Source organism: Bison bison, unplaced genomic scaffold (genome assembly GCF_000754665.1).
Source record: "Bison bison bison isolate TAMUID 2011002044 unplaced genomic scaffold, Bison_UMD1.0 scf7180017864498, whole genome shotgun sequence".
Taxonomy (NCBI): Eukaryota; Metazoa; Chordata; class Mammalia; order Artiodactyla; family Bovidae; genus Bison; species Bison bison.
Window position 1 is genome coordinate 11,708,827 of NW_011495057.1, and position 24,057 is coordinate 11,732,883.

Sequence of the window (24,057 nt, forward strand, 5' to 3'; positions counted from 1 at the left end):
TAGGAACTATCATAAGCCTAATTGTGCCAAGGTCAAAGGTTTTTCAATAAATGTTGATTTACAGTTTTAGTTCTGAGTGCTTTAATGGAGGGAAGTGCTAATAACCAGCAAGACTGAGGAGTCTGAAAAAATCAGGCTTCTCTTAAGCTATTCAACCAAAACTAACTTTTCAAATTATGACTCTATCATTACAATATTAACTACTGTATTTTGAATAGTTCTTGATATGTTAGTTAGAACTTAGAATAGTTTTATTTTTACTTTTGGAAGGTAAAACATCTTTGGGAATGAACTCTGTGTGCATATGTGCTCAGTCACTCATTTATGTTTGACTCTTTGCAAGCCCATGGACTGTATCCTGACAGGCTCCTCTATCCATGGGATTTCCCAGGCAAGAATACTGGAATTTCCTCCTCCAGGGGATCTTCCCAACCCAGGGACTGAACTCAAGTCTCCTATGTCTCCTGCATTGGCAGGCCTACTCTTTACCATTGAGCCACCTGTGAAGACCTGGGAATGAGCACTGCAATAGCTTCAAAATATTAGTTTTTGCCCCCCTGCATTTCTAAAGTGTGTTTTCAGAGGCATGCTAATGAAACATGCTAGTGCTTTGACGTCTCCCTTTTCCTAAGTGCCAATAAGTGTCTTCCTGATTTTGTCTTTCTGGAGGACTGAGAAATTTCACTTTTCTTTGATCTACACCCAAAAAGACTCACTAAAAATAGAGTCAACTCTATAAATGAATTAAAGCCATAGAGCAGCTTATATTATTTAAACTTGTGCAAATACTTGATGAAGGTCAAAGGAGCCAGGGCTATTTATACTGTGGATGATATGGCAACAGGACAGCAAAAATGATTGTGCAACAGCTTAAATTCTCTTGGGTGATGGCTCTATTGTTGTTCCAAGTTATTGATGGCAAGAGGAAGGAAATGGATACGGTACATATAATGAGAATTTGTAAGGACGTATTTTCTGATGTGGATCACACACACTCATTATTGGAAAGTGAACTCTGGTCAGTCAGTTAGTCAGTTCAGTCGCTCAGTCGTGTCTGACTCTTTGCGACCCCATGAATCACAGCACGCCAGGCCTCCCTGTCCATCACCAACTCCTGGAGTTCACCCAGACTCACGTCCATCGAGTCAGTGATGCCATCCAGCCATCTCATCCTCTGTTGTCCCCTTCTCCTTCTGCCCCCAATCCCTCCCAGCACCAGAGTCTTTTCCAATGAGTCAACTCTTCGCATGAGGTGGCCAAAGTACTGGAGTTTCAGCTTCAGCATCATTCCTTCCAAAGAAATCCCAGGGTTGATCTCCTTCAGAATAGACTGGTTGGATCTCCTTGCAGTCCAAGGGACTCTCAATAGTCTTCTCCAACACCACAGTTCAAAAGCATCAATTCTTCGGTGCTCAGCCTTCATCACAGTCCAACTCTCACATCCATACATGACCACAGGAAAAACCATAGCCTTGACTAGACAGACATTTGCTGGCAAAGTAATGTCTCTGCTTTTGAATATGCTATCTAGGTTGGTCATAACCTTCCTTCCAAGGAGTAAGCATCTTTTAATTTCATGGCTGCAATCACCATCTGCAGTGATTTTGGAGCCCCCCAAAATAAAGTCTGACACTGTTTCCACTGTTTCCCCATCTATTTCCCATGAAGTGATGGGACCGGATGCCATGATCTTCGTTTTCTGAGTATAGTGAACTCTGGTAGTTCACTATAAAACTTAGGAGATAGCAGCTCATTCATTCACTTATTTCATTCAAAAATACTTATTGAGGAATTAGTTATTCTGATACACTCTGGGACACCACTCCTGTATTTCAGAGCTCACAGTGCAGAGAAAAAGAGAATGTGTAAATAAAGAAGTAAGACACATGTGTTCTAGGAGAAGAGCAATGGAAGAAGTGGGATGGAAATAAGTATAACCTCAGGGAGAAAGTGAGACTTGAGATAAATCATAAAACCAGGACTGTTGGGGTAAATTATTTCCTTCCCTTTCTGTGCAAAGCAGCACTTTGTAGGTCAGTGTCTGGCAGACAGTTGTTGTTCGATAAATGACAGCTTTGTGTTAAAAAAATAAAAGACCTATCTCAGGCCATTGATGCAAGAGTTTCTAAAAGTGGTTCTTAAGCTGGGTCCTGGTGGTGGTATGATTTTGTGCACATACATACATTTTGCCTATGTATACACAATGACATGGAAGACTACTAGTGAGTCCGGATTTTTTTAAACAGAGTGGTTGTGGAACCACTGGGCATTTTCCATGCACAGAAGAACAGAATTCTCCCATCTGGCTCCCCAAAGACAAAGCAAAGGCTGGTGGAAATACTTTGGGCCAGTTGTTCCTGTGTCTCCTAGGGATTTCTGGGGACAAGGAGAAGTCTGAAGACACAAAGCTGGCAGACGCCGTCAGTGCTCGGAGTGTTGAGAAGAGAGTGGGGGCAGGAGTAGCCCATATTTCTGGATTTGGTGGAAAAAATAGCACCCAGGACCTCCCTGTGGGCTGAGCTGTGGGCCTGCTTGGCTAGAACTGCCATGAAAGGTTTCCCAACCAAGAAGATTAATTTCTAGGGCAAGGTGACCCTAACAGAAGCCATGTGGTGGACAGTGGGACACCTTCAGCAGGTTCATAACTGGGACTTCCCTGCAGGTCCACTGGTTAAGACTCTGCACCTCCAAGATAGCGGGGTGGGTTACATCCCTGGTCAGGGAAATAAGATCCTGCATGCTGCATGGCTTACAACCAGAAAGTAATAATGATCATAATAAAAGAAAAATAAATAAAAGTTTTTTAAATTAAAAAAAATAAAAAAATAAGAAAGAGGTGTACAACAGTGTCTATAAAGACAGCTCATGAGAAAACAAAGTCAGCTTTACAGCATTTACCTCTTGAAAGTCAGGTTCTAAAAACACCAGGCAAATGAGAGCTTTCCTCTGTCTTCCTCCCCTTCTGCTCTATCTCTGGTTGAACCAGACTACTTGCATGGTTGATTTCCATCTAAGGGTGAGTCAGTCTTTCTCACCTTCATGTCAACCTCAGTGTGCAGGAAAGATTTAACACAGCAGGCCTGAAACTGCTACCCTTGGAAAAGTCTGGCCTTTCCTAGAAAGGTTGCTGCTGCTAAGTCACTTCAGTCGTGTCCGACTCTGCGACCCCATAGACGGCAGCCCACCAGGCTCCCCCGTCCCTGGGATTCTCCAGGCAAGAACACTGGAGTGGGTTGCCATTTCCTTCTCCAATGCATGAAAGTGAAAAGTGAAAGTGAAGTCGCTCAGTTGTGTCCGACTCCTAGTGACCCCATGGACTGCAGCCTACCAGGCTCCTCCATTCATGGGACTTTCCAGGCAAGAGTACTGGAATGGGGTGCCATCGCCTTCTCCGTTGGCTAATGTTAGGGAACTTAGATTTCAAGAGCAGTTCACTACCTTAGCTAAGAGTGGCTATCTGTGCCCAAATTGTACAAACAATGAGATTTATGCTGTTTTTCTTTTGGGAGTATGGAATTTTGTTATGTGCTAGGCATACGTCTACCTGACTAGTCCCCAGTGAAAGCTTTGGGCACTCAGCCTCTAATGAGCTTCTCCAGTAGACAACGTTTCATAGGTATTGTCATGATTGTATGCTGGAAAGAATGGGTGCAACTCGTGTGTCTCCACTGCGAAAAGCCTGGTTTCCTCTGGACTTTGCCCCATGCATCCTTTCTTATTGCTGATCCTGCCTTCTATTTCCCCCCTGCAATAACTCATAGCTATAAGTAAGACTATATGTTGATTCTGTTAGTCCTCCCAATAAATCACTGAACTTGGGGAACCACAGGAGACAGAGAAACTTCAAGTATATTTAGAGAACAAGGTTTTGATTGACTGTCCCAAGACACCTGGGGTTGCTTTAAGACCTTTTCCTGTAGCCACAGGGAGAGATGAGGCATCCAATACAGAGGTTTTAAAAAATCAGTGGTTGGGAGAAAAAGTTGTTTTTGGTTAGTCCCATATGTGAAGTTCTCTCAATAAACTGCAGATATAGGTACGTATGACACTACTGCTTCTGGGCTCTGGGGAAGTGTGGTCAAAATCAATGTGCAAACGCAGCACAGTCTCATTACAGGTACTAGATTTATCAGAGCTTTTTACATTATGGCCCTTTTAATTTTCTTGGGGAGCTTGCAGTTGCTATATTATTTGAAACACTAATACAGAGACACAGGAGACCATCTGTAAGGAGTGCACAGTGGTCCAGGAGCTTTGTGGCAGAGAAATCCAGAGAAGGGAGAAGTCACTGGGGCTTGCCTCCATCAGGTAGTGATACACCATCTTTAATCTCTCCCTAGCCATTCCATCCTTCTGCTGTGTTCACAGAGTGCTTTGCCTTATCTTAAAAAATAAAAAAAGTGACAGAAAATGAATACTTCTTTATCCTGCTGCTCCTTCCAGGTATCCTTAGAGCACCCCATCCCCTGGGCCATAAACACAGAGGTGGACACAGTGAGTGACTGGTCAGTCTCAAGATGGCCCCATGGTCCAGCCAGCCCCCTCAGCGGGAATTTCACCCTGGCTCTAACAAGAAGAAATCTTTCCTTTCTGGCCACAGATCCTGGAGTTTCTTGTGAAAATGGAGAAGCAAACCTGAGTAAGGAGAAATGAGAGGAGAACAGGAGCCAGGAGAAATGAGACCAAACTTTGACATTTTGTTTCTGAGTTATCCATAAGGTCAGAGCAGCTCTCCTCTCCTGTTTAGATGGTCTATAAACCCCTTTCCCCACTGGCCTTTTAAAAAGCCTTCCAACAGTCTCCTTTACCCCTTTTAGTTTAAGCTTCACAGGGCTCCCAGAATGATCCTTCAAAAACCAAGTCAGATGATGACATTTATTTCTGGTCAGTCTTTTCCTTACTTGTCATTGACCTCAGTAAAGTTTGAAGTTTTTGAAATGACCTACCAGAACCATAAGGCCAGGCTGTTGGCCACCTTCAACCAACTTTTCTACCACTGTCTCCTTCCCCAGTGGTGCTCCAGCCACACTGATCTCCTTGGGAATTTCCCCTATGACCCCAACACATTCCTGGTTGAGGACTTTGCTCTTGCTGTTTGCTCTGCCTTATATGTTTTCCCTTCATGCATTCCCATGGCTCACTCCTTCACTTCATTCAGTGTCCCTAGAAAGTGAGACCTGCCCAGGTAACCATTAAAAAAGGCCTCCTCTGTTATTCATCACTCTTTTACCCTCTTGTAGTATTCTCAATAGCACTTGGAAATGTTTATCATTAGACAGATCTTTTGTTTATAAAGTATTTCCATACTAAATATATTAGTTGCATAGACAGAAAACATACTAAAATATTCGGTTCCTGGCTGCATTAATGCCTTGCTCATCACTGAATCCCTAGTGCCTTGAAAAAATATCTTGCACACAGAGAACACCTGATAAACATTTGTTAACTTGATACAAATCATTAAGTTATATTGAATTGGATTTCTGTAACTTTCAACCAATACTTTTACATTTCAGATGAAGAAAGTAAAGCAATTTAGTTAAGGCAGACTAACAATGCAATATGCATGTGGCTTTAGCTCCTAGGTTCAGTCTTGGAGACTTATGTGCAATCTGCCTTTTAAAATGGAAGGCAGTAAATTGTCATACAGATCTAGGTTTGGTATCATTTAACTGTGTGAGTTTAGAAGTCGTGGTTTTCTTCATCAGTAAGATGTGAATTATAATATCTACCTTATAGGGCTATTGTAAGAATTCAATTAAATTGGATAACTTACAGAATGCACCAGGCTCATTACAGACAAACGATAAAAGTTAGTTCTTTTATTGTCCCCTTTCCTTAGTTCTTCCTTCAAATATTCTTACATTGTTTAATTTTATGAAGGACACAAAACCCCAAAGAAGCAAAATTCCTTCACTTGTGATAACTAGTTGACAAAAGCATGAAACTGTTAGAGCACGAACTTGATAGAGAATGGACTTTAAAACACAGTTTTGGTTTATTGGGGGTAGAAATGTATGGTCCTCAAAAGATTCACATTTGGCTGTGACTAGGATGAAGTGACACAGGTCCCCATATTATCAACAGGTATGCTGATGATCCTTGTGTGATTTAGCCTAGCTTAACATGTGTTCCGTGAGGATAAGAGATTTCATTTAGTTTTTACCTAACATATATCACACATGGACATCACCAGATGGTCAATACTGAAATCAGACTGATTATATTCTTTGCAGCCAAAGATGGGGAAGCATGATACAGTCAGCAAAAACAAGACCAGGAGCTGACTGTGGCTCAGATCATCAGCTCCTCATTGCCAAATTCAGGCTTAAATTGAAGAAAGTAGGGAAAACCACCATGTCATTCAGATATGACCTAAATCAAATCCCTTTATGATTATACAGTGGAGGTGACAGATAGATTCAAGGGATTAGATCTGATAGATAGCATGCCTGAAGAACTATAGATGGAGGTGCCTAACATTGTACAAGAGGCGGTGACCAAAACTATCCCCCCAAAAAAGAAATGCAAGAAGGCAAAGTGGTTGTCTGAGGAGGCCTTACAAATAGCTGAGAAAGAAGAGAAGCAAAAGCCAAAGGAGAAAGGGAGACATACCCAACTGAATGTAGAGTCCCAGAGAATAGCAAGGAGACAAGAAAGCCTTTTTAAGTGCACTATGCAAAGAAATAGAGGACAATAACAGAATGGGAAAGACTAAAGATCTCTTCACGAAAATTAGAGATCTCAAGGGAACATTTCATGCAAAGATGGGCTAAATAAAGGACAGAAATGGCAAGGTCCTAACAGAAGCAGAAGAGATGGCAAGAATACATAGAAGAACTATAAAAAAAAAGTTCTTAATGACCCAGATAACCATGATGGTGTGGTCACTCACCTAGAGACAGACATCCTGGAGTGTGAAGTCAAGTGGGCCTTAGGAAGCATTCCTAAGAGCCAAGCTAGTGGAGGTGATGGAATTCCAGCTGAACTATTTCAAATCCTAAAAGATGATGCTGTGAAAGTGTTGCACTCAACATGCCAGCAAATTTGGAAAGCTCAGCAGTGGCCACAGGACTGGAAAAGATCTGTTTTCATTCCAATTACAAAGAAAGGCAATGCCAAAGGATGTTCAAACTACCGCACAGTTGTGCTCATTTCACATGCTAGGAAGGAAACACTCAAAACCCTCCACGCTAAGCTTCAGCAGGATGTGACCGAGAACTTTCACATGTATAAGCTGGATTTATAAAAGGCAGAGGAACCAGAGATAAATTGCCAACATCATAGAAAAAGCAAGGGAATTCCAGAAAAACATCTATTTCTCTTTCATTGACCACGTTAGAGCCTTTGACTATGTGGATCACAACAAACTGTGGAAAATTCTTAAACAGATGGGAATACCAGACCACCTCACCTGTCTCCTGAGAAATCTGTATGCAGATCAAGAAGCAACAGTTAGAAGTGGACATGGAAAAACGAACTGGTTCAAAATTGACAAAAGAGTACATCAAGGCTGTATATTGTCACCCTGTTTATTTAACTTACATACAAAGTACATCATGTGAAATGCTGGGCTGGATGAATCACAAGCTGGAATAAAGATAGCCAGGATAAATATCAACAACCTCAGATATGTAGATGATACCATTCTGATGGCAGTCAGAGAAGAGGAACTAAAGAGCCTCTTGATAAGGGTGAAAAAGGAGAGTGAAAAAAACCTGGCTTAAAACTCAATATTCATAAACTAAGATCATGGCATCCAGTCCCATCACTTCATGGCAAATAGATGAGAAAAAAGTGGAAACAGTAACAGATTTTATTTTCCTGGGCTCCAAAATCACTGTGGATGGTGACTGCAGCCATGAAATTAAAAGAGGTTTGCTTCTTGGAAGAAAAGCTATGGCTAACCTAGACAGTGTATTAAAAAGCAGAGACATCACTTTGTTGACAAAGGTTCATATATTCAGAGTTACGGTTTTTCCAGTAGTCATGTACAGATATGAGTTGAGCACCAAAGAATTGATGCTTTCAAACTGTGGTGCTGGAGAAGACTCTTGAGAGTCCTCTGGACAGCAAGGAGATCAAACCAGTCAATCCGAAAGGAAATCAACCCTGAATATTCATTGGAAGGACTTATGCTAAAGCTGAAGCTCCACTACTTTGGCCACCTGATGTGAAGAGCCAACTCACTGGAAAGGACCCCGATACTGGGAAAGACTGAAGGTAGGAGGAGGAGGAGGTAACCAAGGATGAGATGGTTGGCTGGCACCATCGACAAATGGCCATGAGTTTGAGCAAACTCTGGAAGATAGTAAAGGACAGGGAAGCCTGGCGTGCTGCAGTCCAAGAGGTTGCAAAGAGTTGGACAGGACTTAATGACTGAACAATAACAACAACAATATATATTAGACACCTACTTCATGCTATGTATTAAACAGAGAAGAATGCAGTGGCTTATGTCCAATGAAGGAAAAATTTATGTCACATGAAAATATAATGCAAAGTAGAATATCAGTTCAGTTCAGTTCAGTCACTCAGTCGTGTCCGACTCTTTGCGACCCCATGAATCGCAGCACGCCAGGCCTCCCTGTCCATCACCAACTCCCAGAGTTCACTCAAACTCATGTCCATCGAGTCGGTGATGCCATCCAGCCAACTCATCCTCTGTTGTCCCCTTTTCCTCCTGCCCCCAATCCCTCCCAGCAGCAGAGTCTTTTCCAATGAGTCAACTCTTTGCATGAGGTGGCCAAAGTACAGCTTTAGCATCGATAAAGGACAGAAAAAGTAGAGGATAGGTAATGACATAAGTCCAAAGTACAGAGAAGGATGAGGCAAATGAGTAATTTTTTTTTAAGTTGTCTTGTAAAATAAGAGCTAAAAGGAGATTTGTGATGGGTCTTTAAGGAAGGATGGGAAATGGAGCGATGCTGAGGAGCTCAGGGAATTCCAGTCAATGCCATCTGTGTGCAGAAAGGCACGGTGGCTGGGGAACTGTTAGGGAGCTTGGCTGGGTTAGAGTGTAAAGCAAGGTTTAAGAAGCAATGGGATGTCAAGTTGGGAAAGCAGAGTGAGACAAGGTCATGAGGGTGCCTAAATACCAAAGAGTCAACTACTCTCAGTAGAGAGGCTGTGAAGATTTCAGGAAGGGAGTAAAGCCTTAACCAAGTGAACAGGGAAAGGATCTTGTCCTTAGATCATGTTAACATTCTTTCATCACCTGGGCATGTTTCTGCTAAAATAATAGTAAGTCCCTTACACTCGAACCTTCAAGTTGAGAGCTTTCAAAGATGCGAATGTGTATCTGGTTCCAGCAAGGAACCAGATGCTGATGTTGTGCCAACAACATTAGGCTTGAGTGAAACTGCAGCTTGTCTCCATCTCTTATTGCTGATAATCTTTCAGCTCTACCATTACCTACCTCCTCCAATTCTTCTCATCAGTAACTCTTTTTGCCTGTTCACTCAATGCCAGCCCCTGTATGCCAGCTATTAAAATGAAAGTACTATTGTATTTTTCAAGGTACTGTGCTGTAATATTAAAAATGTTTTATCTTGGGGATTTGTGTTTTATGCATCATTTGTGCGGAAGGTAAGTATTATAAACTTATTACAGTACAGTACTATATAGACAATTGTGTTAGTTGGGTGCTTGGGGTAAGAGGTACCCAACTTATGAATGCACTCTTGGTACAGAACTTGTTTGCATGTAGTGGACTTATTGTAATTAAAAAAAATAGCCATCATCTTAAAGATCATAAATGCAACAAAAGAGATAAAGTCTAAAGGGAGCAAAAAAGAAGAGTGTAAGCATCTTCAAGTGTCAACCCAGAAAATGTAAAACATAACCACATGTAAAGGCTAAGAGCTGAAGACCAAGAAAAAGGGAGAAATCAAGAGAGGGAAAAAAGACCATTAACTTAAACATGACAATGGCTATTATTTGTGGACAGGGAATAGGCAAGAAGAGTTTTCATAATAACATAGGGGAAGAAAAGAGAGAGAGTAGTCCTCATAACTAAAAAAAATTAGTTATTACTGTAAACAAGACTGTCCTTCAAGCATTCAACTTACTGTGGCTTCTCCTTTACTTCAAGTTGATAAAATGGGAAGTGGCATAATATCTCTCTAGCAGAATGATAACTACTCTAAGCATTGTCACTCTACAAAGTAGGAGCCACAGTTTAGTTCTTACTCTCCAATAAAATAGCTAATGAATCGTCGTCGTCCCTCAGGAAAAGCATCTGAGCATCTAAGGCTGGCAGTGAGGCCTAAAGCCATTATTAAGCCTTTCTCTTTTCCACTACCCCCTAGCTGTCAAGTCCTTGCTTCCCTCCTGACTCAGCTTAGATACCAATACTTGCCTTTTAATAATTTCCTGGCACACACACACTCAACTCTCTTATTCCTTTCTCCATTCTTCATACTTGTGTAGAAAAACCAAATCTTGGTTATATCCAGCCACACACAACTCCAGCATGTGGCTGGAGATATATTTTTATGACAGCATTTAAAATTCACGTTATTGTTGCCTGAAATTCCTACTGTGTTCCCCTACACCATTTATTATCAAACTAAGGTCTAGGACCAAACTGGGCCCACCACCTGTTTTGGTAAACAAAGTTTTATTTAAATACAACCATAGCCACCAGTTAATATATTGTCTGTGGCTGCTTTCTTGTTACCATGGCAGAGTTAAAGAATTGCAACAGATACCTAATGGCCTGCAAAGGATGAAATATTTATAACCTTGCCCTTTAAAGAAAAACTTTTCTGACCTTTGTCCTAAATGACTATTTTGTAGCTTGCTCTCTCTCAACTCTGTAACATCTGCTCCCTGATTTACTTTTAGCTGATAACATTGCTTTCTATTTCACTGAGAAAATGGAAACATTTAGAAAAGAACTCCCACAGGCTTCCAGCATTGTACCTATCAAATTACCTGCATCAGTATTATCTATACCCTACCTTTCCTTTTGCTTCCTTTTGTTATTAAGGGTGGATGGACCATCCACACTCATTTCTAAAGTCAGGCCCTGCATTTGCATCCCATTCTCTCTCAACTATTTGAGGATATTTTCTGAGCAATCTTATCCTGTCTTGCGTCTTTCATTGCCCTCCCTCCACCCCTGACTCCCGCCCCAGGCTCTTTATCAGATCTCCCCTACCAGCAGAGAAACAAGGGCTGCTTTGCCACCTTAAAAAACATTCTTGGATCAATATCCGTGTCTTCCTCCCTATCCCATTCCTTGTTTTCCTTTATATAAATAATTATTGAAAGAGTTGCCTTCACTCCAGGTTTCCAATTGTTCCCCTTCCATCGTCACTTGAGCCTTTTCAATGAGGCTTTTATGAATAGCTTCATCATTTCACTGAAGCATCTGTTGTCAAAGCCCATGTTGATCAGTGAAATGTCATTTCCCATCGCTCATCTCATGAGATCTAGCTGCGTCAATTTGCATCGACCACTCTCTCCTATACCTGTGTCCTTCCTGGAGACCATTCTCTCTGGATCCTCCTTCAACCTAAGCGGCTGCTTTCTAGTTTACTCACGACTGGTTGCTGCTCATCAACTCAATCTGTTAACGTTGACATGCCCCAAGAGCATGACATTGAAATCTCTTCTCACGTCCATCCACCTCACTGTCTTGGTGATCTTCCAGCCACATGATTTTATTCACGTCAATACAGCTCCACTTGGGTACCAAATGTGCTCTCAAACTTAACATGCCTCCAAATAAACCCTGCCTTTTCGCTCCAAATGTTTCCATGGAAGTCAGTGTCAATTCCATCTTTCTACTTGCTCGGGACAAGAACTTCAGAGGCATCCTTGACGCTTTTCTTTCTCTTGTAATAAGCTTGGTAAAAATAAATTATTCATTTCTCATGGGATAAAAGGTATCCTTTTAGACTTTTTCTTTGCCTTCTCACAAACACATAAAAATGGTATGCATATGATATATCTGCTTTTCTAATCTTCTGTCACCTTAAATGTATGGTATTTTCATCAAGAAAAATATAGATTTTTCCTTAGTAGTTTTTAACAGTGGTATGTATATATTTTATATTATTTATATATAATAATATAATATATTATATATATATATATATATATTTTTTTTTTCCCGGTATGGATAAACTAAAACTCACTCAACATCCCCTAATTGTCAAACACCTGAGTTTGGTTCTTATTAATTGCTCTTATAAACAACACAGATGTGAATGTCTTTGAATGTGATATGTAAATGATTATTTCCTCAGAACAAATCTTAGAAGTAGCATTGCAGACATCAGGACCATTATGTTTCTTAAATGTTTATTTTTTTGTAATTTATATATAACTGTATAAAAATAAAGAAATAAATTTTCTGGATTTCTAGATGAGCATAATGTACTAAGATATAGTGATGAAAATTACCCACCAAACTATGGATGATTTAATAATGTTCTTTCACTGACTACATTTGAATTGCAGTTGTGAATCCAGTGCATGTAGAAGACGTTATATATTTGATTTCTAGAAAATGTTCCTTGTGGCTGTGGATTCAAGGTCCTTGTGGTAGCTCCGTGGCTCCCTAGGAGTTCATAGACTGGCAAACCCAGCTTTGGTTACTGATTTAGAGAAGCAATTCTCTTAGCATGTGATCATAAATGGAACCTATTTCCTCTCCCATCCAAGTTGCTCACTTCTTGACATAACAAACTGTTACAGTAGGAATATTAATTCTGGTACTAAGCAGGCAAGTAAAAAGAGTTCTCATTAAAGCAGAGTAATTATACCTATGTAGTCAGAATAAAGTAGGATTTTAACTGAGGGCTGTTTAAATTAACTTCCTCGATCGAATCTTTTTATGTGCGGTGAGGGTTTCCCTCTGGAATTCATGGCAATCGCTTTAGCATTCCTCAGGCATTTGAAGACATGTGGAAGGAGTGTCTGTGGACTGCCATGGCGGCAAACGCCCACCGCCGCACTCTGCTCAAACACTTCTTGCACTGTTGCAATTCTGAACTCAACCACTAGATGGTGTACACTGTTCTCTGCTGGCCCCCCAGAAAAGCATCAAGAACTCTGCTCAAATATGGGGCTCTAAGTAAAGCCAACAAAAACAAAGAGGAAAACCAACATCCATACAACAAGATTTGGGGGATCTCTTTAAAACTCTGGTGTCCTTTCCCCACCCCGCCCCCCGCCCCCCGATGCAGGCCATGCTGAGTTAGAGAATAATATCAGTGTTATTTTCTTTACTTCATTTCTCCTAAGTAATTCCAAATATCTGAACTGGACAGAATCTATCTCTGATTCTCTAGCTATTTGTGGAAACCTCCTTTTGAACTTCATACTTCAGTGCTGAAGGCAATCTAAATAGTTTATTTCCTCTTTTAGAAACTCATATGGACCAATACTTAGCAGACACATCCTATGCTGTTATTATCAAAGACAGATTTTTTCACAAAGATCAGATTTTTCAGTAACTTAAAAGATCTTCAGGTTAAGTCCTGTGGTGTTTATGTGGCAGAGATGTAATAAACTAGAATTTACTGTTGTTCTGTTGTCTATAGGAAATTTTGACCCAGGCATCAACATAAACTTGCATTTCTATTTATAGTATACACACAATTGGAAAAATGATTTGGCATCCTTTGCTTTTTAGGGAATAATTCCATACAAGAGGCAAACATTTTTAACTGGTAAATTACTTTAAGAAGCAAACATTTTAAAGAAGCTGAAAGAATAAATAAAATCCTCTTCCTTAAATTTCTGCCAGGTTTTTACAAATACGTAGGCATTTAACTATTGATATTTTTTTAGTAGCTTCAACTTATCTTTTATTCTTTGGTGAATTTACCTTGAGTGGTCTTTGAGCTGTGGGTTGGGATCCCAACGCTACTGTACACGGTGAACATGCTCATTTGCTCAGTCGTGTCTGAGTCTTTGCAACCCCACAGCTTCTCTGTTCACAGGATTTTCCAGGCAAGAAAACTGGATTGGGTGGCCATTTCCTTCTCCAAGGAATCTACCCAACCCAGGGATTGAACTCAAATCTCCTGCATCTCTTTCATTGGCAGGCAGATTCTTTACCACTAAGCCACCCAGGAAGCAATGAATTCATCTTCAATACAGTAAGTTGCCTTCCGTTAAGAAAGCAAATATTTTAGTGAAGAAGTTGATGGAATAAAAAAGTCTTACCTTAAAGTATTCCCCCAGATTTTGTAAATAACACATGCATTTAAACTATGGATGATCATTTTAAAAAGATTTTTATTGGAGTATAGTTGCTCTACAATGCTGTGTTACTTTCTGCTGTACAGCAAAATGCATCAGCTAAACACATATTTATCTCCTCTCTTTTTTGGATTACGTTCCTATTTAGGTCACCACAGAGCACTGAGTAGAATTCCCTGTGCTATACAGAAGGTTCTCATTAGTTATCTATTTTATACATATTAATAGTAGTGTATATAAGTTAAGCCCAATCTTCCAGTTCATCCCATCCCCACTTCCCCTTGGAATCCATGTTTGTTCTCTATGTCTCTTGGATGACCCTTTATGGATTAAGTAATTTCAACATATCTTATACTCTTTCTTGTCATATTAACCTGGGTCCTATGAATCATAGCTCCTCATCTCAAGTGGAATTTAGCTTTCTGAATCCTTAATAGTCAAAGATGCCTGTAACAAATCAATATTATCATCCTTTGCAGGGAAATACCATTCAAACCAACTGGGGCCTCTGAGCTGACAAAAACTGCTCCAAGTTCATGTCCACTAGCCAATAATGAGGCGAAAAAATGTCCATAGGTGTAACTTCAGTTGGAGAATCTAAAAAGTCAGTGAAATTACAAGGCTTTAACGGTGCTTCTAAAAACAGTTCTAATTTTATATTCTCATTTTTTGAATTATATTCACTTGACATTTAGAAGCAATTTTAACAGAAATTTTTTTATTAACTGAGAAACAAGAATTCTTGGGCTCTAATGATAAATGATGACTCTTTTAAAAATACAGTCAACTCTTGATTACTCAGTGATCTGGTTCATATATTATTTTAGTATTATTATTTCTCCTGTTACGTTACCTCCTTTAATCCTGCTCTTTGGTTATTTAATTCTTCAGGGAGTAGGTGAAGCCAAAGGACAGTGGTAAATGCAAGTAAATTGGTCATGTATCAGCTATGAAAAAAACTGATTAGTGTGCGTGTGTGTGTGCTTGTGTGGTAAGGGAAAGGGATGATAAGGCTAAAATTTTATAAACTGTCAGGTATGTAGTTTGCTTGAATTCTAACAATCAATTTTACCCCTTTACTCATACAATTTAAACTTCCCCAGTGGCTCAGATGGTAAAGTGTCTGCCTGCAATGCAGGAGACCCAGGTTCAATCCCTGGGTCGGGAAGATACCCTGGAGAAGGCAATGGCAACCCACTCTAGTATTCTTGCCTGGAAAATCCCATGGACAGAGGAGCCTGGTAGGCTACAGTCCATGGTGTCACAAAGAGTTGGACATGACTGAGTGACTTCACTTTCACTCATACAATTAATATTTAGAATTTGGTTTTTGTTTTACATTATATTTTAAAATTTACTTTTTATTGGAGTACAGTTGCTTTACAATGTTGTGTTAGTTTCTGCTGTACAGCAAAGTGAGTCAGCTCTATGTAGACATATAGCCCCTCTTTTTTTTGAATTCTTTCCCATTTAGGTCACCACAGTACATTGTATTTTGTATCTAGTTTATATTTTTAATATTTTTCAGATATCGCTTTTGTAGATATGAACCTTTTACACTAAGACTCCTAAAGCTTTAGGTTTAATTTCTTTTTATATCCATATTCTTATTCACTCTGCTGTCCTCATTTGCTAGTCTAGGCTGGGCCTAGAAGAGCAAGGCCAACTCTGATTGAAATGAAGGCCCTCCCTCTCCAAACTGGCTTTCCTAATTCATGATGGTCAGTGTGTTAGGCCAGCAGCTCCAAAACCTCTCAGGCAACATTTGTGTATACAAGTCACAGTATATGAAGTGAACGCACTAAATATTTTGGTTCTATTCGGCATACTTTTAGTCCATGAAAAGTATTATCTGTTCCTATATTGTTGTATTATGGGAAGTCTTAAGGAAAAAATAATGGTATTTTTAATTTAATGGTACAACTACAGTTTGATGATAGATTTAAGTCATAAATTGAAATGGAAGAAAAAAGTATGGAAGTGAGAAGACCAAGCTGCTAACACTTTTACTTTTTTCACTTTCTTCTTCCTTTCGGATCTCAATTTGCTTACACGCTGACTTTAGAATTTGTACTTCTAGCCGTTTCTCCTCTGTCATATAGACCAATATTTTCCAGTCCTTTCTGGGTAACTTCCCTTAAGTCTCTCCTAGTCTTTAATTCTTCCTTCTTTCATTGATATATTCACCAAATATTCACTGATCACCTACAACGTGCCAGGCAGAAAGCTGCATATGATGAATACAGACACTACAATTCAATGTTTAAGACTAAATTTATCCCTTCCTTCTGTAAGCTTGTTCTTCTTAGCTTCTTCTTTTGAGCAAAAAGGCATTAGTTCAGTTTAGCCAATCAAGCCAGACTATCTCTTACCTCCTACTGTCCAGCACGACAAATGAAGTTTAAATTCTACTTATGAAATGAGATTTAATTTTGCCATTCTTTCATTGTTTTCATAGCCATTGCAGTAAATCAGGCTCTAATTATCCCCTGCGTGGGTTATGTAATAAATGGTTACCCTGTCTCCAGTCTCTCCTTTTCTAATTCACCCTAAATTAACTTTTAAAACACAGATTTAATTACGTTATTTCCCCGCTCAAAGATTTTTGGTGACTCCCCACTGACTACAGAACAAGATCTAAACGGTTTTCACCTGACCCTTTACACCGGCTCTCAACCCACTTTTCAGCAGTTCCCTACTCTTTGCAATTTCCTAAGTTTAAAATGTTTCGTTATGTTCTGCTTTTGTTTTGCTGTCCTGTCTCTGCCTGGAGTAATAACTCATCATATTTGTGTGTCATTTTCCAGTTTACAAGGGACTTTTTCCCAAGCACCTTCCATTAGATGGGATCGTATCCCAGAATTTAAAACTGAAACAGTCCGGGCTCTGAAGATGTAAATAATTTGATGAGGGCCTCATGATTAGTAAGAGAGCCCAGATACTAAACGTCAAGGGGACCCAGCACCATAAAGCAAACTAGATTGAGGTGCAGCATTTTTACTGAATAAAATGAATTTGAGACCTAGATTGCCCTTGGTATTTGGTGCATATATTTTATCTAAGAGCTTCATTTACACAGAAAGCCAATTCTTCCTTTCTTCCTTTCTCTCTTCCGTCCTTTCTTTCTCTGGCTGCTTCGGGTCTTAGCTGTGGTACAGGGGCTCAACAGTTGTGTTCAGGCTTAGCTGCTCCAGGGCATGTAAAATCTTCTTGGACCAGGGATTGAACCCGTGTCGCCTGCAATAGCAGGTAGATTCTTATCCACTGGACCACCAAGGAAGTCCCAGAAAGCCAGTTCTTAATTGCCATACATCTTTGGATTTATTATACTCTAACAGAGTTTAAAAACAATTTTAACTTTAATTTTCTAGTCACTATGGTAAAACTCTATCCTATTTTCAATCTTTGTGTATCTTTATAGTGATATAAATAAACTCACAAGATTGGTACTGCCTAGCTTTCATGAACATTTTGTAAAAAGGCAATGGCACCCCACTCCAGTACTCTTGCCTGGAAAATCCCATGGATGGAGGAGTCTGGTGGGCTGCAGTCCATGGGGTCACTAAGAGTCAGACACAACTGAGTGACTTCACTTTCACTTTTCACTTTCATGCATTGGAGAAGGAAATAGCAACCCACTCCAGTGTTCTTGCCTGGAGAATCCCAGGGACGGGGGAGCCTGGTGGGCTGCCGTCTATGGGGTCGAATAGAGTCAGACACGACTGAAGCAACTTAGCAGTAGCAGCAGCAGCTTTCATGAACATTTTGTAAAAATAGCACCTGCTAGTTTCATCAAAATGTATAACACACTGTGCTACAATTTGATGGGGTTGCAAAGAGTCAGACATGACTGAGAAAGTACCTGTTTCATGCCACTATGGTAGTCCCTTGATAAACAGTCCATACAAAATAATACATTTTAAAAGCGTGCCACAGTATTTGAATGTGAACTATAAAATATGAGTCTAACCCAGAAGTCCACTATTCAAAGACCTGAATGAATTGGAATTTCTCTCATCATTAACAACGATAAGTACCTTGAAGCCTCACCATATAACATTTTATGTATATCTCAAACAGCTTGAAGTGACTTTTATTCAAATTGATCACTGTAGGAATAAGATGTAAAGGTAAACTGGCTTTGTTGACTGTCTGTCTATTGATTTCCAGGGCTCCTTAAGCTGCTATTGTAGTTTAGGTACCACTCAGTCATTTCTTCAATAATTATTACATGTACTTGACATAGTGGCTATAAAGATACATGAGGGACAGATGCTTTCAGTCTAGGAAGATAGACTAGACTAGGTATTTATTTATTTTTGTTTCATATTTGTACCTTTTAATTTTGTATAAAATATGTTAATACAAATAATTCTTTAAAAAGTGCAGTATATTTTACTTTTATAGATATTATTGACTTTGTTGCTTTTAGAAGAAACTTCATATTAAAATAAGTATATTTGGGAAATGTTAGAAAACATGAAATACACACACACACACACCCTATAGCTTAGTCGCATGACTGGGTTTTCTCTTCTTTTTTTCAAAGTTTATTTTACTTTATATTGGAGTATAATTGATTTACAATGTTGTATTAGTTTCAGATATACAGCAAAGTGATTCATTTATACATGTACATATATCTATTCTTTTTAAAATTCATTTCCCATTTAGGTTATTACAGAATATTGAGGAGAGTTTCCTGTATTATACAGTAGGTCTTTGCTGATCATCTGTTTTATTTACATGTAGTAGTGTGTATATGTCATCCTAAACTCCTAATTTAACCCCCCCCACTCCAGAAGGCAGACATTTAAGCAATTATAACACAAACAAACAAAAAGCTTTCAGAAGGTAGGTCTGGGCAGGGAACTGTGACAACACAGAGGAGAAACCAATGATTTGTTAGAGGGGGGTCAGAAAGTACCTTGGCACTTGGTCAGAAGGACATTTATGGCCATGTGGGTGTAACACTATATGCTTTTGTAGTAATCAGTCGCTCAGTTGTGTCCGACTCTTTGGGACTCCATGGACTGCAGCATGCCAGGATTCCCTGTCCTGCACCGTCTCCTCGAGCTTACTCAAACTCACGTCCATTGAGACGATGGTGCCATCCAACCATCTCATCCTCTGTTGGTGCCTTCTCCTCTTGCCCTCAGGGTCTTTTCCAATGAGTTGGCTCTTCACATCAGGTGACCAAAGTATTACCTAATTTTATCTTGACCTAGCATATTATATAGAACTAATTCCTGTATGTTTCCTGGGAAAACTGTGGCAACCTTAATAAGGGTGATGTCCTATTTGTATCCTAAACTCCAAGCACAAAGCTCGAAACAGAGCAAGTGTTGCATAAAGTGAAAGTTGCTCAGTCGTGTCCAACTCTTTGCGACTCCATGGGCTATATAGTCCATGAAATTCTCCAGGCCTGAATACTGGAGTGGGTAGCTTTTCCCTTCTCCAGGGGATCTTCCCAACCCAGGGATCGAACCCAGGTCTCCTGCATTGCAGGCAGATTCTTTACCAGCTGAGCCACAAGGGAAGCCCAAGTGTTGCATAACTTACATGGAATTAGAACCAAGAGCATTCTGTACAAGCAATGGCCTAGTGTCAGAAGGGCTGCATCTCAGGGATCTGAGTGTAGTTTGGAGAAGCTGGAGGAAAGGAGAGGGATGGGAGAACGAACATACAGTGAATCCAAGGAGGCAGGCTTTAGAAGCTGTGCTGGGTTGAAGCTCACCTTCGGGGAATCTTGTTTTGGGAATTTGCTGAAGGTTTTGTGCTAGGGATCCACAATGTGAATGGAGATTAAGAAATGGATTAAAGTGGATACAGAAGATAAAAGTGACAACACGCTGGTAAGATGAAAAAGGGATTGGAGGAGAGGGACACCTAGGGATGTCTCTTAGGTTCCCAGGTTGGGGAGATGCAGATGTCATTCACTGCGATGGAGAACAGCGAAGGCAATGGGTGTGAAGGCAAGATAACAATTTTAAGGCTAAGTGGAGATGTTCAGGAAGCACTTGGAAATACAGTTATTGGCTGCAATAGAGAAGTCTGGGAAGGAAATGCAGATTAGGGTTAGGGGTAGGGTCAAGGTCAGGGTTAATGGTCTATCACGAGCTGTTACGGATGCCATGCTGCAGGAAAGGTGTTCAGGATGAGAAGAGGGCTCAGGATGATAGTCTGGCAAACATGAGTGCTTACAGAGTAACTAGAAAAAGTGGCATCCAGGATTACCTGAGAAGGCACATTTTTTTTGCAAAGTTACATTTTTGAAGTCAGAAGATGACTTAACCAGATGGATACAGTTTTCATTTGAGATGAAGGACATATTAGAGGCACTAGGAAAGTGGTACCGATGAACCTATTTGCAGGGCAGGGAGAGGGACGCAGACATAAACAGACATGTGGACACGGAGGGGAGCGGGGACAGGGGGCTGAATTGGGAGGTTGCATCAGCACGTATACACTACGATGCGTTAACTAGATAGCTGGGGGGAAGCTGCTGTACAGCACAGAGTGCTCAGCTTGCGGCTCTGTGATGACCTCAGGGGTGGGATGGGGGAATGGCAGGGAGGTCGAAGAGGGATACATGTACACACAAAGCTGATTCACTTTGTCGCACAGCAGAAACAAACATACCACTGTAAAGCAATTTTTAATTGGATTAAAAGTATATCAAAATGAAATTAATTTTTAAATTAAATTAAAAAAAAATCCTGCCAGCAGGAAACCTGGGCATTTCTTAGTACAGCTGGCCCCTGAGCAACGCGGAGTGTTAATCCAAGAGTAATTCACAACTGGCCCTTTGTGCCAAGATCACTCCACATCCATGAGTTCACCCAAACACCAAGGCGCAGTACTGTGATATTAGTATTTACTCCTGAAAAATATCTGAGTGTAACCGTTTCCATGCAGTTTGAACCCACATTGTTCAAAGATCAACTGTAAGTGTGCAGAGTAACACACCCCTTGGGAAGTTTTCAAGAGGCAAAGGGATGCCCCAGGTGTCTGCCAACCCTGATGCCCTGTTACCACAGATCATATGAACCTGCACAGGTAAGAGATCAGAAGCAAGCCATGCATTTAAGGGGTAAAAGAGAGGGGGAAATGGCTTTCAAACTAGATTTATATTGGGGTTAATAATACTCATTATAAGTGATGCGTTTCTGACATCCACATTCCCTGAGCATTGGTTAGGGCTTGATGTCCACGAAATTTACAGTTTTACCTGTTTTTCAATGAGTCAGCTCTTGCCCACCTGATGTGAAGAGCAAACTCATTGGAAAAGACCCTGATGCTGGGAAAGATTGAAGACAGGAGGAGAAGGGAATGACAGAGGATGAGATGGTTGGATGGCATCACCGACTTAGTGGATATGAGTTAGAGCAAATTCTGGGAGATGGTGAAGGACAAGGAAGCCTGGCATGCTGCAGTCCATGGGGTCACAAAGAGTCAGACATGCCTTAGCAACTGAACAATAATTCACTTCAATAAGGGCTCCTCTTCTCCTACCCTGGGACATTTGTTTTAAATGAATTATTAATCAAACTCCGCTTTTTCGCATGACTGGTCTTCCTCAGTTGCCAACCTGAACATCTCTCTGTGACGAAAATGTTAAAACACCTAATGCCCCAGTGGAGACAAGTTTGGGGACACCTTCTCCAGAAGTCCCTTTCTGCCTTCAGATCTCAAAAACAGTGAACCCACTCGCCTGATTCACCCATTTTGAATCTGCAAATACCCATCTGACCTTGAAAAACAGATAGTGTGACTCACACAGGGCCCTCCTGGGAAGGCATTTTCTTTTATCATTTAGTGCCCATCAGAGGCCCCAGCTCAAACCAATGTCATCCCGCAGACATGTAGCACCTTTTCTTTATCAGCAACGAGCCTCAAGTCTAATGCAACATGGACCACAAAGACGAAAAAGGGAGAGAAATGTAACTCAAAGGAACTTGGGAAAAGGGAGAGGAGCAGTACAGTACATGGGCAGATGCGCACAGAGCCCGACAGGGATCTACACCATTGAAGACAGTGGTCTCATTCTCATCTCAAACACACTTGTGCTTTCTGCCAATGGTGAACCAAACCATGAATTTTCACTTTGTCACATAATGTGTGCAAAGCACAAGACTGTACCATGGAGATTGTCTTCAACGTGGCAAAGAGAATCACAGGGAAGACAAGACATCCATCTTCAAAAAGGTAAACAAATCCTCACGGTCATTCTTACTGTGGGGGATGGACTTAGGATAACACTGGCTTCAGGCTTGGCTTGTACCTGGTGGGTAGGTTTGGGGGGCATCTCGTCACTGTCTCCTTGTTACCAGCCTCCATTTCAGTTTCTTTACTTGATAGTGGTCCAGTTTGACTCAGAAGAAAATATAATACAGCTCAGGTTTTAAGGAACTCTGGTAAGCCAAACTAGGTATTACAGTTACAAAGAACTGAAAAAATGTATCTGTATTTTCACACCGTCAGTTGAAGAGCTTGGTGTCTACTTAAAGGGGGCTTCATGAATGCTGAGCATCTCCTGACTGCCCTGCAGATCCACTCTCCATGTCTGGGGACCCTCTTGGTTCTTTTGAGTGCTGATGCCCCTGACCACATCTCAGGGCTCCCTTTCCTCTGGCTTCTGACTGGATTTGGTTTCAGAAGACTGAGGGAGGAAGAAGAGAAAGGTCAGGGTATTTCTACCCCTAGCTTCCTTCTTCTGGGTCAGTGTGGGCTACCTTCCTTGTTGGAACGAAGCTTCTACTGAGGTCGTTTCAACATCGCCCTCTGTCTCTGGTTCTGGAAAGTTCTCCCTCCCTTTGCCTTTCAGCCCTAAGGCTGGTGTCAGTGTCCCACTGTCTTAGCACTGGCAAACAAGGAAAGGGGGTACACTACTCCTTGAGATGCTCTTAGCCCTTGCCTACATGTCTCTAAGTAGCTCTCGTAATTAAACATCTTCTGTTTCCTGGTACTCACCAAATATGCCTTAGCTTTAATATGGCACCTGTGAGTTCTCACCTCTGCATTGTTTGCAAACAAGGAATTCATTATTTTCCATTCAAAATGGCTTGAGTGAATGAAAAGCTTCTGACATATACTTTTCTAAATAATCCAGCTGAAAAAAAAAATACCATGTTAAAAAGAGTTCGAATAATGTCAGTTACAGGTCAGAGAACTCCTAATAAGGTTTCATGGAACATGGCTTAATAGAAAGAGCACTAAACTAAATTAGGTCAGAAGCCACGGGTCTGAGTCACAGATTCATCAATTATTGCATGACCTTGACAAGTAACTTAACCACTCTGAACTTTAGTTTTCTCATATATCAACCAGTGATAATAATGTCTGTCCTGTTTATCACACAGGGTTATTGTGGGGAATCCCATGACTGACCGATGTGAAAATGCTTTCCAATTGTGAGGACTAGATAGGGATATAACCCAGAATGTTTCTGAGGATAAAATTTATCCAATAAAAAAATTTATTCAATAAAGAAACACATAAAGTTCCATTACACTAGAAAGTCCACAATACCTGTCCATTTTTATCCTTAAAATCACAGTGACAAGATAAAAGCACTGTCCAGTTTAAGAGGCAGGTTCTGAAGCTAACTGGTCCCTAATTTGACCCCATCATGAATAACCTTGGACATACTCCTCGCATATAAGTTAAATAAGCAGGGTGACAATATATAGCCTTGACGTACTCCTTTTCCTGTTGGGAACCAGTCTGTTGTTCCATGTCCAGTTCTAACTGTTGCTTCCTGACCTGCATACAGATTTCTCAAGAGGCAGGTCAGGTGGTCTGGTATTCCCATCTCTTTCAGAATTTTCCACAGTT

The 24,057-nt window shown here is 40.6% G+C and overlaps 1 protein-coding gene and 1 non-coding gene across 2 annotated transcripts in view; one reads left to right on the forward strand and one right to left on the reverse strand.

Moving 5' to 3' along the window:
- The window catches only part of KLHL14 (kelch-like family member 14), a 111,405-nt gene that overhangs the window by 32,718 nt on the left and 54,630 nt on the right, over positions 1-24,057 (reverse strand). The gene's annotated exons all lie outside the window — the stretch shown is intronic.
- On the forward strand, positions 15,317-15,388 carry TRNAC-GCA. The gene has a single exon. It is a non-coding gene; the product is annotated as a tRNA-Cys (tRNA).